Below are 11,936 nucleotides of genomic sequence, written 5' to 3' on the forward strand. Positions count from 1 at the left end.
GATATAACATTTAACATTTAGATATAACATTTAGGATTTATATTTATATTTAGCATGTAGCTGTAACAATTACATTTAACTAGCTAAATGTTGTAAAAGGTGACATCAGAAAATCACACTACATTTTTAAACAGTGTTTGAAGCTAAATGTGACAAAATTTAGGCATGAATTTTGAGCACAAGCTCGTTTACAAACGGCGCCCCATACAAAACTGTTTTTTAATTTTTTGATTAAATACATATGTAATTCCCCATGTTTTGAGTAGTCTTTGACCTAATCCCAACTGTCAAACATGGAATGGGAGGGAAATACTACACACTAGGTGTTGATGGAGCTGTTTACTTCCACTGTTTGATTGTAATAGACAGGGATGTGCGAATGATCTGTGTATACCTGTTGTAAAAACAAAAAGGGCAAGAGCATTGTTCAGTGTTGTTTATGAGTCCTAAACTAAAGTAAGTAAACACTGTCAACATAAGGTGCTGAAGCTAATGCATGAGCACAAAGCCAGTTTGGGAGAGATGTATGTACATGAGACAGGAGTGTCTCCATTGAGTTTCTGAGTGATTATGGAAATTATATCAGAGCTTTTGCACTCTGACCATTTGTAATTAGCTTTGTAAGCTTATTTAGGGTTTGTGTGAATTTTAAAGGGTATGCTTTGATGGATTACATACCAGCTGCAAATGACAGAAGATGACAAATAAGCTCCGACAAGCACACAGATAATACAGTACCACAAACGGAATCATAAAAATCCTGGTTATACAGAGCATTTCAAGCATTTCAAGGAAGGCAGGGGCCATGAAATCTGAATGGGCTCTGTTCTGGGCTTCTGATACTGATGTGGCTGTATGAAATATAGTGTTGTGTCATTCATGAACAATTACAAACAGATCTTTTGAGTGAACAAACTGAACCAAATCACTTTATTCACTGATTCGTTCCTTACTTAGTTCAGCCGAGAAAAAAAAATTAAAAAGAAGAAAAACTCGTTCAGTTGAGTTCAGCGGGAGTGGAACTTCCCCTTTCTGTGACTCATTCATGACGTAAATCTAAAAGACAGCGCCATGCGGGAGGGGAGGGACTGTTGTTGACACCTGAACAAATGTCACTTGAGATTCTTTCACTGCAAATAAACTCCATGTATTACTCAGTGGACAAAACACTGTCTGACTCTGCACTGAGTTATTCTAAGAGTTTCCTCCTCACAGGGAATTGCTCTCAGGCTTTTGGCAATGACATAACTTTATCCAAACTAACTGCTAATGTTGAGTCAAGCTTCATGAAAATAAACGTGCACACTCTTCCCGTCCCCATTATCTTAACAGACTAAGTTACACATAAAGTAACAAGAAGAGAGGAGACGGTAGAAGAGCGAGTGAGACTTCCAGCAGGGCAAGCTGCAGCAGAGAGGTGGGGGTTGGGGGCGGGGGGTCATTAGGTCAAAACAATAATAGTAAGAAAAGAAGGAGGACTCTCGTCTACGTTTAGTGAACGTGCTGCTTGCTGCTGTAGTGTTATGGCACTCGATAACTTTGGCTGCTAAGAGAGAGGAGTCTGTCAGAGAAGGCAGGGGAGTGATTCATTTAGTGAATGTACTGCTGATTCGCGCATGCGCAGAAACAGCGAACTACCACCGAGGAGTGAATCGTTTGCCTAGTACTGTACTGGAAGTGGCGCTGTTTATCCATGTACTGCACAAATTAACTGTGTGAACTGAAGGATTCTGTAAATGAATCTTATGGCGAATCATTTTGATTAACTGATTCTAGGGATTCAGAACACTCAAAAGAACTGCCGTTCCTACCACTAATGGATAGGTGGCCGTAAGGTGGGTGGCGGTAAACATTAAAACTGGCAGTGGACATTTGATGTAAGGGGTCCATCATACTGAAGAAATTCTATAGTTTGGTTAACATCAGGGAGTTCAGATGCAGCTGAAGCCATGCGGCTCATAGTTCAATTGACAGTAGAAACAACAATCAGGTGTGAAAGGAGTTTGATAAGGCTATGAAGAAGGAGTTTTGGTTAGCTTCAAAGTCAAGAAGTCTGAGGAGCTATCATTAGAGCTTTAATAACTGAGTGGAAGCAGGGTTTAAGAGGTGGATGAGATTTTCCATGACTTCCTTAAGACCCTGAATATTGTCAGGTTGTTTTGGTTAGGGTACTGTTCCTTAACTCTGTACACTTTTACCATATTGTGCAGAGGTTAGGGACAGTACATTCATAGCAAATTGGGAGAGGATTTTGGGGTCCCCCCGAGTAAAGCCTATGCTTTAATGCTGAAGAGGAAAGTCTGACTCATAGTTGTACCTCAGATTCAGGAGGACTCATGGTTTTTACCCTCTTTACCTTTGTTTCTAGAAGACAGCTCTGCAACAGGCTAAAATTAGGATCAAACACTAAATCCACATTGCATGTGCTTTATCTCCAGACCACACCAGATCACAGTCTGGTCTGCCAAGATGGTCTCCCCATCCTTCACAATACTTGTGAAATTGGCTTTAATTGGCTTCTAGAGTTGTCTTCCATATTCCCATTGAGTTCTCAATGAAGGTTCTGTGTCTGATTGATGTTGTACAGTTTCAAGCACTACAGTAACTATGTGTATGGCATTGAGTTTAAGGCCTACCTGTAGGCAGTGCACAGGTTTGTGTGTCACAGTCTTGTGTCCTGTTGACCAGTAGCTGGTGCTTGGCCCCCTTGGTGTTGGTGCCAATTCCCTTCTGCGCCTCGCTAAGGTATTGACCCATGTGCACCTGGGCCTGAAATGATTATATATATATATATGGACTTGATTGTCATCCCATTCTTAATCCATAAGGTTTAGTAGGATGTTGGCCCCCAGCTGGTGCAATGCAGGCTTTTCTTTTCACAAGGCTTAAAAATGTGTTTATGGGAATTTTTGCCCATTCTTCCAGAGGCCCGTTTCTGAGGTCAGACCTTGCTTTGTGCACTGGTTTGCTATCTTCTCAGAATAGGAAGTAGACATCCTGTTCCCACAAAGGTGCATGAAATTGTCCAAAATGCCTTTCTATGTGTCGTGATTTGAGTTTTTGAGTTATTTTCTGTATTTAATTTCATGTTGTCACTCTTGTATTCTCTGTGTTTTTGTCATCTTTGTGATTCTGTTTTGCTGTTATGTGTGATTAGTTCTTCTCACATATTTTCTGTGTCCCTATTCACCTGCCCTCAACTCAGGTGTCCTCCAGTAAGGAGGACAGTCAAAGTGGGAAATTCAACCAAGGGTGGTGGAGAATGGCAGAACTAAGATACTGTGGGACTTCCAGATCCAAACTAACAAACAGGTGATGGGTAACCAACCAGACATTGTGGTGGTCGCCAAGATACAAAAGAAAGCAGTGGTGGTGAATGAGGCAGTCCCCAGTGACTGTTACATCAGGAAGAAGGATCGTGAGAAGCTTAAGAGATACCAAGGGCTGAAAGAGGAAATAGAGAAGTTGTGGAAAGTCAAGGCTTCATTGGTGCTAGTGGTCATTGGAGTACGCTGTGCTTCGACCCCCAAGGTAAATTTATTACTGTTAATTTGTTCAGACACTGGGTAAAAAGCTCCATCTCCCAGTAGATCAGTGTGGAAATAGTTGTGGAGATGTTTAACCTTGATGTAAGCTCTTTAATTTTGAAAATATAAATAAATAAATATTATTGTCTGAACTTTGGTACCAATCATTATTCTGTGTACCACATAAAATTTCTTGTCAAGTGAAATGTTTTAGTGAAAAAACTAATTAAAAACCATTTAAAATTGTTTTGAATGTACATTATTGACTGTCTTTATATAGCATTTATATTAAAATACAAGGTTTTATGAATTCTCTCTGCAATGTTCTAAATTTTGGTGTGATAGCTGAGAGTCACAAACAATACATACATATTGTATGACATGTCTACCTAAAATATTAGCATTATGTAACAACCCTGTCTTTCTGTTAGCACAATATCTCATGAACCATTGGACAGATTTTAAATAAACTCTCAGAAAGTGATCAATAAAAATACCTCTACAGTTGATCAACCCATGTGGTCACCACAATTCAAGATTACCACCAAAACTAATTAACATCAGCAAGCACAAATTTGGGTTTTGACTCAATCAATTTTGCAGATATTTAGATAAAATATACATAACAAATGGCTAACTTGACATACAGTGTAGTGTAGCATAGTTAAGAGAATAGCAGACAAACATGAGCCTCAAAATCACGACTCTTAAAGGTCATCTTGGACTTGCATACTCAGGACTAATGATAATTCTCTCCCTGGTACACCAAAGTTTTTGAAAAGACAAAGGAAATCAGCAGTCTTCTTTTGGGGCTATGTGCTCCTGATAAAATAATGTTCAAAACTATGGCACAAAAGCCTACTAAGTTTTAAAATACACCTTAAGACCACTCCCCATCCCTAAATCTGCAGTTTCCAAGGTTGACAGGGTCAACATGCATCAAGGGGCTTTGACCCCAATGGGAACTGCTTGCAGTTCTAGTGAAAATTTTGATGTTTATTCTGGGAGGTATTACAATGAAAAATGACATTTAAGTTGAAAAAAATCACACAAAATTGATTCTTTCACTGATTCTCAAAGAAGTTGTTGGTGTTAGATATATAACCAGAATTGTTTTCATATACAGTTAAGAGAAATTTCAAAATTAAATGAGTTATATCCATCTTTTCTTCATCTTTGCTTTGTTCATTGTCTTTACTTGATTTGCAGGAGAAAGTGTTGGTGATTAAATTATCAGAACACTTGCTCAAAGAAAAGATCGCTTTGAAAAAATCAGGTTGAAAGGCTTCGTCTGTCCACCCTCACAACACCAACACTACTGTACTTTAAGTCAAGATAATTACATGGAATTGCAGGGTGCGGAAATACAACTGTTGTTGTTGATTGCAGAGAAGAAATATTTCCAGCAGGATTGGCTCATTTGATTTCAGGCACACAGCACTCCTATTTGAAGAAAAACATTATGTTAAGAGAGACAAATGGACAGTGTATCAGGAGCTAAACTTAACTGAGCTTGCAGGAGCTACAGAGAAAAAAATTAGATTCATACAACAATTTAAACACAAATCAAACACATTTCTGGATCTGGAAGGATTTGTTGTGAAACAAATTTGTTTCTCATAAAAAAGGCAGGATTTCATGGAAACGGAAAACGGCGCTGTCACTGTCGTTTAGATACACGTCATGAGTGAGTCACAGAAAGCGGAAGTTCCAGTCCTGCTGAACTCAACTAAACTAAGTCCCCCCCCCCTTTTTTTTCCATTTTATTATTTTTTCTTCTTTCTTTCTTGTTTTTTCCCCCCTCAACTGAACTAAGGAACAAATCAGTGAATAATGATTTTGTTTAGTTCGTTCACTCAGAAGATTTGTTCATTTGAACAAATCATTGATGTACAACACAACACTAACTCTTATAGCTCATTAATTTAATGCTACATTTCTAGTGAAAACTGGTTCAGTTAAAGACAATTGTCTAATGTTTATCTGACTGCTTTTATTACCTCCACCAAGGAGAATATGTTTTTGATTGTGTTAGTTGGCTTTTTTAATTGTTTGCAAGATTATCTAAAAACTAATTAACAGATTTTGATAAAACTTTCAGGAAATGTAGAGGTTATCAGAAAAAACAAAGGGTTAAATTTTGTTGGCAATCTGGATCATGATACAGATCTTACAATTTTGTAATGACCCTATGGCCTTGACTGAGGTTTGTGGTCTCTGAGTGCTTCTAGTTATGATGCAGAAAAACTAGCCCATGCATTTATCACATTTGGGCTGTACTATTGTAATTCTTCATCTGGGTTCCCAAAAATGTTTTCAGTTGATCCAAAATACTGCTGCCAGAGTTCTAATGAGAGCTGAAAAGAGAGATTATATTTCTCCATTTTTAGCTTCTCTCTATTGGCTCCCTGTCAAATTCAGAATATAATTTAAAATCTTATTTCTAACATACAAAGCTCTGAACATCCAAGCTCAAGCTTATATTAAAGATCTTATTGTTCCATCCTCTCAAACTGCAGGTTTACTTGTGATTCCTAGAGTTTCCAAAAAGTAGAACAGGAGGCAGAGCTTTCAGGTATCAAGCTCCTCTCTTGTGGAATCAACTTCCAGTTTCTGTTTGTGAGGCTGACACTCTGTCTACTTTTAAGATAGGGCTAAATACTTTCCTTTTTGATAAATTCTATAGTTAGGGGTAAGTTTGGGTTTCCTGCGCTATCTCTTAGTTATGCTGCTATAGGCCTTAACTGATGGAGGACAAATTGATCACATATACTCATGCTGCTGCTGTCTTTACTTGCCATGTTTATATTTGTAATTATTTCTATCATTAACATGTGTTTTTTGTCTTTCTTCCAATAGAAACTACACCTGGACCAGTCATTCTGTGTTTGCCTGTATTTCTCTCCTGTCATCTCAAACCCCAGCCAGTTGAAGCAGATGGCTGCTCAACCTGAGCCTGGTTCTGCCGAAAGTTTCTTCCTGTTAAAAGGGAGTTTGTCCTTTCTACTGTTTCCAATGTGCTTGCTCAGGATGGGAGACTGTGACAAAGTAAAGCTTCAACACAATCTGCTGGCTTTCTTAGATATATAACTTCTATTAATTGGCTTTTAAAATGTATGTGAATGTTTTTGTACAGTGCCCTGACCTCACTTTTGTTGTGATTTGGCACTATACCAATAAACTGAATTGAACTGAATTATTTAAGACCGAATTCCCAAATTTACATCTCAAGTGTAGAAATAATTTTGTAATGCCCTGGGAGTGTCATCAAAGACTATCACCTTCAGTCAAACAGTTGGACTGAGTGGTGCAATCAAGAACTGAAGGCCATACTTAGATGTGTAATGAAGAAAATAGGCCCCGGGATATTCACCTTGTTAAAGATCTGTTAGCTACACTTGCTTTTGGCCAGTCCTTTCACTGAAACCAGGTCACAGGAAAACTTTGAATATCTTTGGGTCTATCTGCTCCCAACCTCTTCACTTCTGGTTTGTCCCTTAAAGACATTAAGGAAAACGAGTGAAAAAAATAATTCACCTCGTTTATCTTTATCTTGCTCGCCATCACACTTATCTCAGTCCACAATAAACCACGCCCACGTCCACTCGTGCTCGAGGCACGTTATTGTACAACCACTCTCATTGGCAAAAGCCTGAGGCCTTGGGCCCTGGGCTGAACTAAATTAGCCCAAATGAGCAGCAAACCGAGGGGGTGGGAAAAGATGCCTGTCAATCATTGTGTACCACGCAAGACAAGGGGCTGAATGGGGCTGTAAAAAGTCAGCCCTTTGGAAAGACTTCGGGATTTTCTCTGGAATGTTTGGCACCAGTTTTGTTGTAAATTTCCAAAAATGTGATACAATGTTTTTAATTTGTGTTTATTAGGTATTTTAACATTTATATTGTAAACACCAGGGAGGGCTTAGCCCTACTAGCCCACTGATACCAACCGTCCCTGGACTCAGGTTATTTCATTGGCTCAGCCTTTTTACCAAGTGCCCAACCTGCCACTCTCCAACCTGACTACTAACTACATGTGCACTCCACAACTCACCCTAGAACTGGAAAAAAATAGTATTTGAAAATAAATAAATAAAATAATACTATTTAGTATAGTAAATTGACAGTGTGACATAATCAACTGCCTTAAAATTTGATTGCGTAAAAACCATTACAGATATATAAAATGCCAGTTCAGACATGTAAAGTCTAACTTTCTATGACCTGTTTAAACACTGAATGATGTTTCTACTGTGAAGTATGTTTGAGCAATAGAGCTCCAAAGAGGAACAGATTTTCTCATCTGTTTCACCAGAATCACAAACAGTTTTTTGAGAATTTTGTCCACATTGTGTGACACATCACTACCAAAAGTCATAAGGACCATGAGGAATCTGTTGGAAATCTCAATACATTGATGTTATTACTGCTAAAAAATCATTTCCCCCGAAGATGATGGGGTCCAAACTGGCTTTCTGTCTAAAAGGTTTAATTTGCCTCAGTAAGGACCAGAAATATGACATCTGCTAGGACTACAAAGTTTGCTTCAAGTGCCCATGTTCTCATGAACCCTGGTGTCATTGTTGCCATTGACCAGAAAGAAGAATTTGAGCATTTTTGTGTAAAATTTGCACCAAAGCTGTTTGATGAAATAAAGGACAAAGATTTTAACAGGTTTGGAATAAGGATTCTTTAATGCTTAAGCACTGGCACTCTTATTGAATGATTTGTACAACCTCTACTCCAGTCTTAAAAGACATTGCATAACCTATTTAGCATTATATGACTTTTTTAATCAAAATTGGGACAAGTTCAGATGAACTTTTCAAACAGCTAAAAATTTAATATTAGGGACTTCCATGTACTTTAACTTTACATTACACAAGTATTTTCAGCCCTTCGCACAGTGATGAGTTAAGACCAAAAAAGGCCCACAGTAGTGAGATCTTGTCCAGCCTGTAGCAGCTTTAGTTGCACAGTCTGATGCTTGTCAAGCACAAAGTTCATTCATGTTTCATAGCGAGGTGTAGCAGTCTACACAGGTTGGCATCCTGGAGCACAGAGAGGTCACGCAACCAGCAAGGGGTGCCTTGCACCATACCTGTCTGATTACCAATTACTGCTGTGCCTTCCAGCCTAGGTTTCAGCCAAACAGCCAGTTCCATCTTAATGAGGTGGAGGGTCACTGCTGTGCAGCTGACGTCAGCATTCTAAATACCAGTGTGTGTCAGCTTGTGGTTGAAATTATGACAACACCAACAAGGAGCAGGGAGCAGAGAAAAAGTGAGAATAATAGAGAAAAAAAGGAGACAGAGTTAAAATAACAAAAACAAAACAAAAAAAAAATACAGAGATGGTGTTACCAGTGTTGGAGACAGTTGGAGACAGTCAAAGGTTTTACTGATTTATTTTACCCTATCCTGACACCAATTAGAGATGCTCCATTTATTGTGGCTTCAAATTAAAGTGAATCAAATGTTTGTTTTAAATTTAAACACTGCCTATGAGTGGAAGAATACATTTTAAACAACTACTCTAGGAAAATCAAGTAAAATTTCTCAGTCTGTACTGATGTTAAACCATTTCTAAAGATTGTTGTGGCTTGAACTTTATTTCTCATAAACTGTTTTTTACCTTATTTAAGTTTTGTTTTGTTATTTGTTGTTTTACTTCTGTGTCATTTGTTAAACCAGTAACTTTAGATAAAGTAATAATGCTAAGTAAAAACGGCTGTGGTTCAGTGGTTAGAGCAATTGTCCTCAATGGGACAGTTGGAAGTTCAATTCCTGCTAGGAGTCACATGTCAAAATGTCCCTGGGCAAGACAACCCCTCATTGCCTCTGATGTGTGCCCCATTGGTGTATGAATGGAGTTAAAAACACTGATTAGCCCCGATAGAATGATTTATTCAGATTGGCTTTGTAGTGATTCAGTGCTGTATGAATGTGTGTGTGTGGTCCACCTGTGAGCAGTCTAAGTGTTATGTGATCTCAGTATATATGAACCTGTTTTGACAGCCCCCAGAATCAACACCTACCCCAAAGCAGGAGACATTGTGAATACCAAGGAAGTCCCCACATAGGTCAGACAAAGTTGTGGAGAAGTACAGATCAGGGTTGAAGTATATAAAAAAAATCCCAGTACCATCAAAATCCCATGAAGCTCAAAAAGTTACATAATTAGGAAATGGAAAGATTATGCTAACACAGCAAACCTGCCAAGAGAGGGTAATCCACCAAATCTCACAAAGCGAATAAGAAGGCCATTATTCAAAGAAACATCCAGAATGCCAAAAATAACCTAATGGAGCTGGGAAATAGTGATGGGAATGGTAGTTCTTTAGAGTGTACTGAATTCCTAGAGTCAGTTCATTAAAATGATTCATTTAAAAGATCTGTTCACCAAATCCTTCAGTTCACACAGTTTATTTGTGCAGTACACAAGTGAGTGATACAGTGTCATTTCTAGCACAGAACTAAGCAAACAAATCACTTAGCCGCAGTTGACAGTTCGTTCATTGAATGGATCCTTCCCCTGCCCTCTCTGACAGACTCCCCTCTCTGTGTAGCTGATGTTCGTGAGTGACACAACAATACAGAAGCATACAGAAGCAAGCAGCACATTCACGAAACGTTGTTGGATTTAGTGAGTGAGATAGACCCAGACAGAGAGCTCCAAAAGACAAACCAATTTATTAAATAAAAAAACTAAACAAAAGGCTGTCGTGGCAGCAACAGAGCTAAATAACAAAAAACACCGGTTGCAAATGTAACAAGTGGCACCACTAGGTGTCGCACCCTCCACAGCCTGAGCTCCCATAAAAGGGAAGTGGGAAGGGTGGTGGCCAAGTGTTAATTTCCTGTGTTTGACCAGGTGTGTATTGGGCCCACATGTTCCATTGTTTGTTGGCTGTGGTAAGGTTTGGACGAAAAAACTGTTTTAAATTGATTCTCTTAAATAAGTCTGTGCTGACGTGGTGTTTTTATATAGGGCCACATTATTAATGATGTTCTGGTGGTAGCGTTACCTGTGTGTGGTTATTCAATGCCGCAGGTAGGCCTTATACATTTGTCTCTTTTAATTAGATTGAATTGTATGTTTTTTTATATTGTTTTTTTATTTGGTAGGGCTACACCAGATCTGCTGCATCAAGTTTGGCTTTAGAGTGCTGGTTTATGCGATGCAGGTACGCAGTGTTTTTAATGTGTTTTAAATTGACATGATTAAAGTGATTTAATAAGCATTTAGTAATTTTTGTATTTCTGTTTTTACAGTTATATCTCTGCTTCCTGCTGTCCTTCTAGAGTTATTTTTTTTTTCTTTTTTGTTAGTCCACCCAGTTTTGGACTGTTTATCTCCCCTTAGTACTTGTGAGGGCGGGCTAACAACTTTTCATTTATTTTGTTTGTCTTGTCCTTTGTTTGTCTTTGGGTCACTCATCTTAAATTTGCAGTGATCCTCCTATTTGTGTAACAATAAATGGTGTTAATTAACTTCATGGAACCTAATCACAGAATTAAAGAAACAATCAACCTAATAAAAGAAACTTAAAGAATAATTCAAACAAAACCCAAATTATGACAGACATAAACATGAGTTCTCTTTCTTGTGTTATTATTATTATTTGGACTTTATTAAGGACACAGAACATCTGGTCTATAGGAAAAATGGAAATTAAAATTGTGAAGTTTATCAATTAATGTAAAAAAGGCAGGGAAATTAAAAATAAATAAATAAATACATAAGTTCAAACAGGTTGTTAGTTTAATTTTATTTTAAATCTTCTTCAAACAGACTTGTAGCCTGCTCTCCACACAGACACCCCCTAAACCTTGTCTTGCTGCTGTAGCTTGCCCTGCTGAGAGTCTCACTCGCTCTTCTTCGGTCTCCTCTCCTGTCATTTCTTTGTGTACCTTAGTCTGTTAAGATAATGGGGAAGGGACTGTGTGTGCATTTATTTTCATGTGGCTTGTTCAACATTAGCTGTTAGCTTGGGTCAGAACGTTTCCCGCAAGAAGGAAAAGGTTAGAATCGCTCAAGGCAAAGTCAGAAAGGGTTTTGTTCACTGAGTGATAAATGTAGTTTATTTGCAGTGAATGAATCACAAATCACATTTGCTCAGGTGTCAACAACAGTTCCTCCCTACCCGCATGACGCTGTGTCATTTAGAGTCACATCACAAGTGAGTCACAGAACCCAGAAGTTCCACTGCCCAGAGTGCTGAACTCAACTGAACTGAGAAAGAAATAAAGAAAATTACCAAATCAGTTAACAAACTGATTTAGTTCAGTTCATGCACTCAAAAGATTTGCTTGTTTGAACAAATCGTTCATGAAAGATCTTCTTAAAAAAAATAAATAAATAAAATTTAAAAAAAAAACAACGAAAAAAAAATTGGACTGGATTTTCC

At 38.2% G+C, this 11,936-nt stretch overlaps 1 long non-coding RNA gene across 1 annotated transcript; it reads left to right on the forward strand.

The window, feature by feature from the left end:
- Positions 1 to 10,383: 10,383 nt before the first annotated feature.
- On the forward strand, positions 10,384 to 11,530 carry LOC112449754. Its single transcript, XR_003038285.2, has 3 exons — positions 10,384 to 10,579; positions 10,654 to 10,712; positions 10,801 to 11,530. It is a non-coding gene; the product is annotated as an uncharacterized LOC112449754 (long non-coding RNA).
- Positions 11,531 to 11,936: the final 406 nt, after the last annotated feature.

The sequence above is a fragment of the Kryptolebias marmoratus genome, linkage group LG16 (genome assembly GCF_001649575.2).
Source record: "Kryptolebias marmoratus isolate JLee-2015 linkage group LG16, ASM164957v2, whole genome shotgun sequence".
Taxonomy (NCBI): domain Eukaryota; kingdom Metazoa; phylum Chordata; class Actinopteri; order Cyprinodontiformes; family Rivulidae; genus Kryptolebias; species Kryptolebias marmoratus.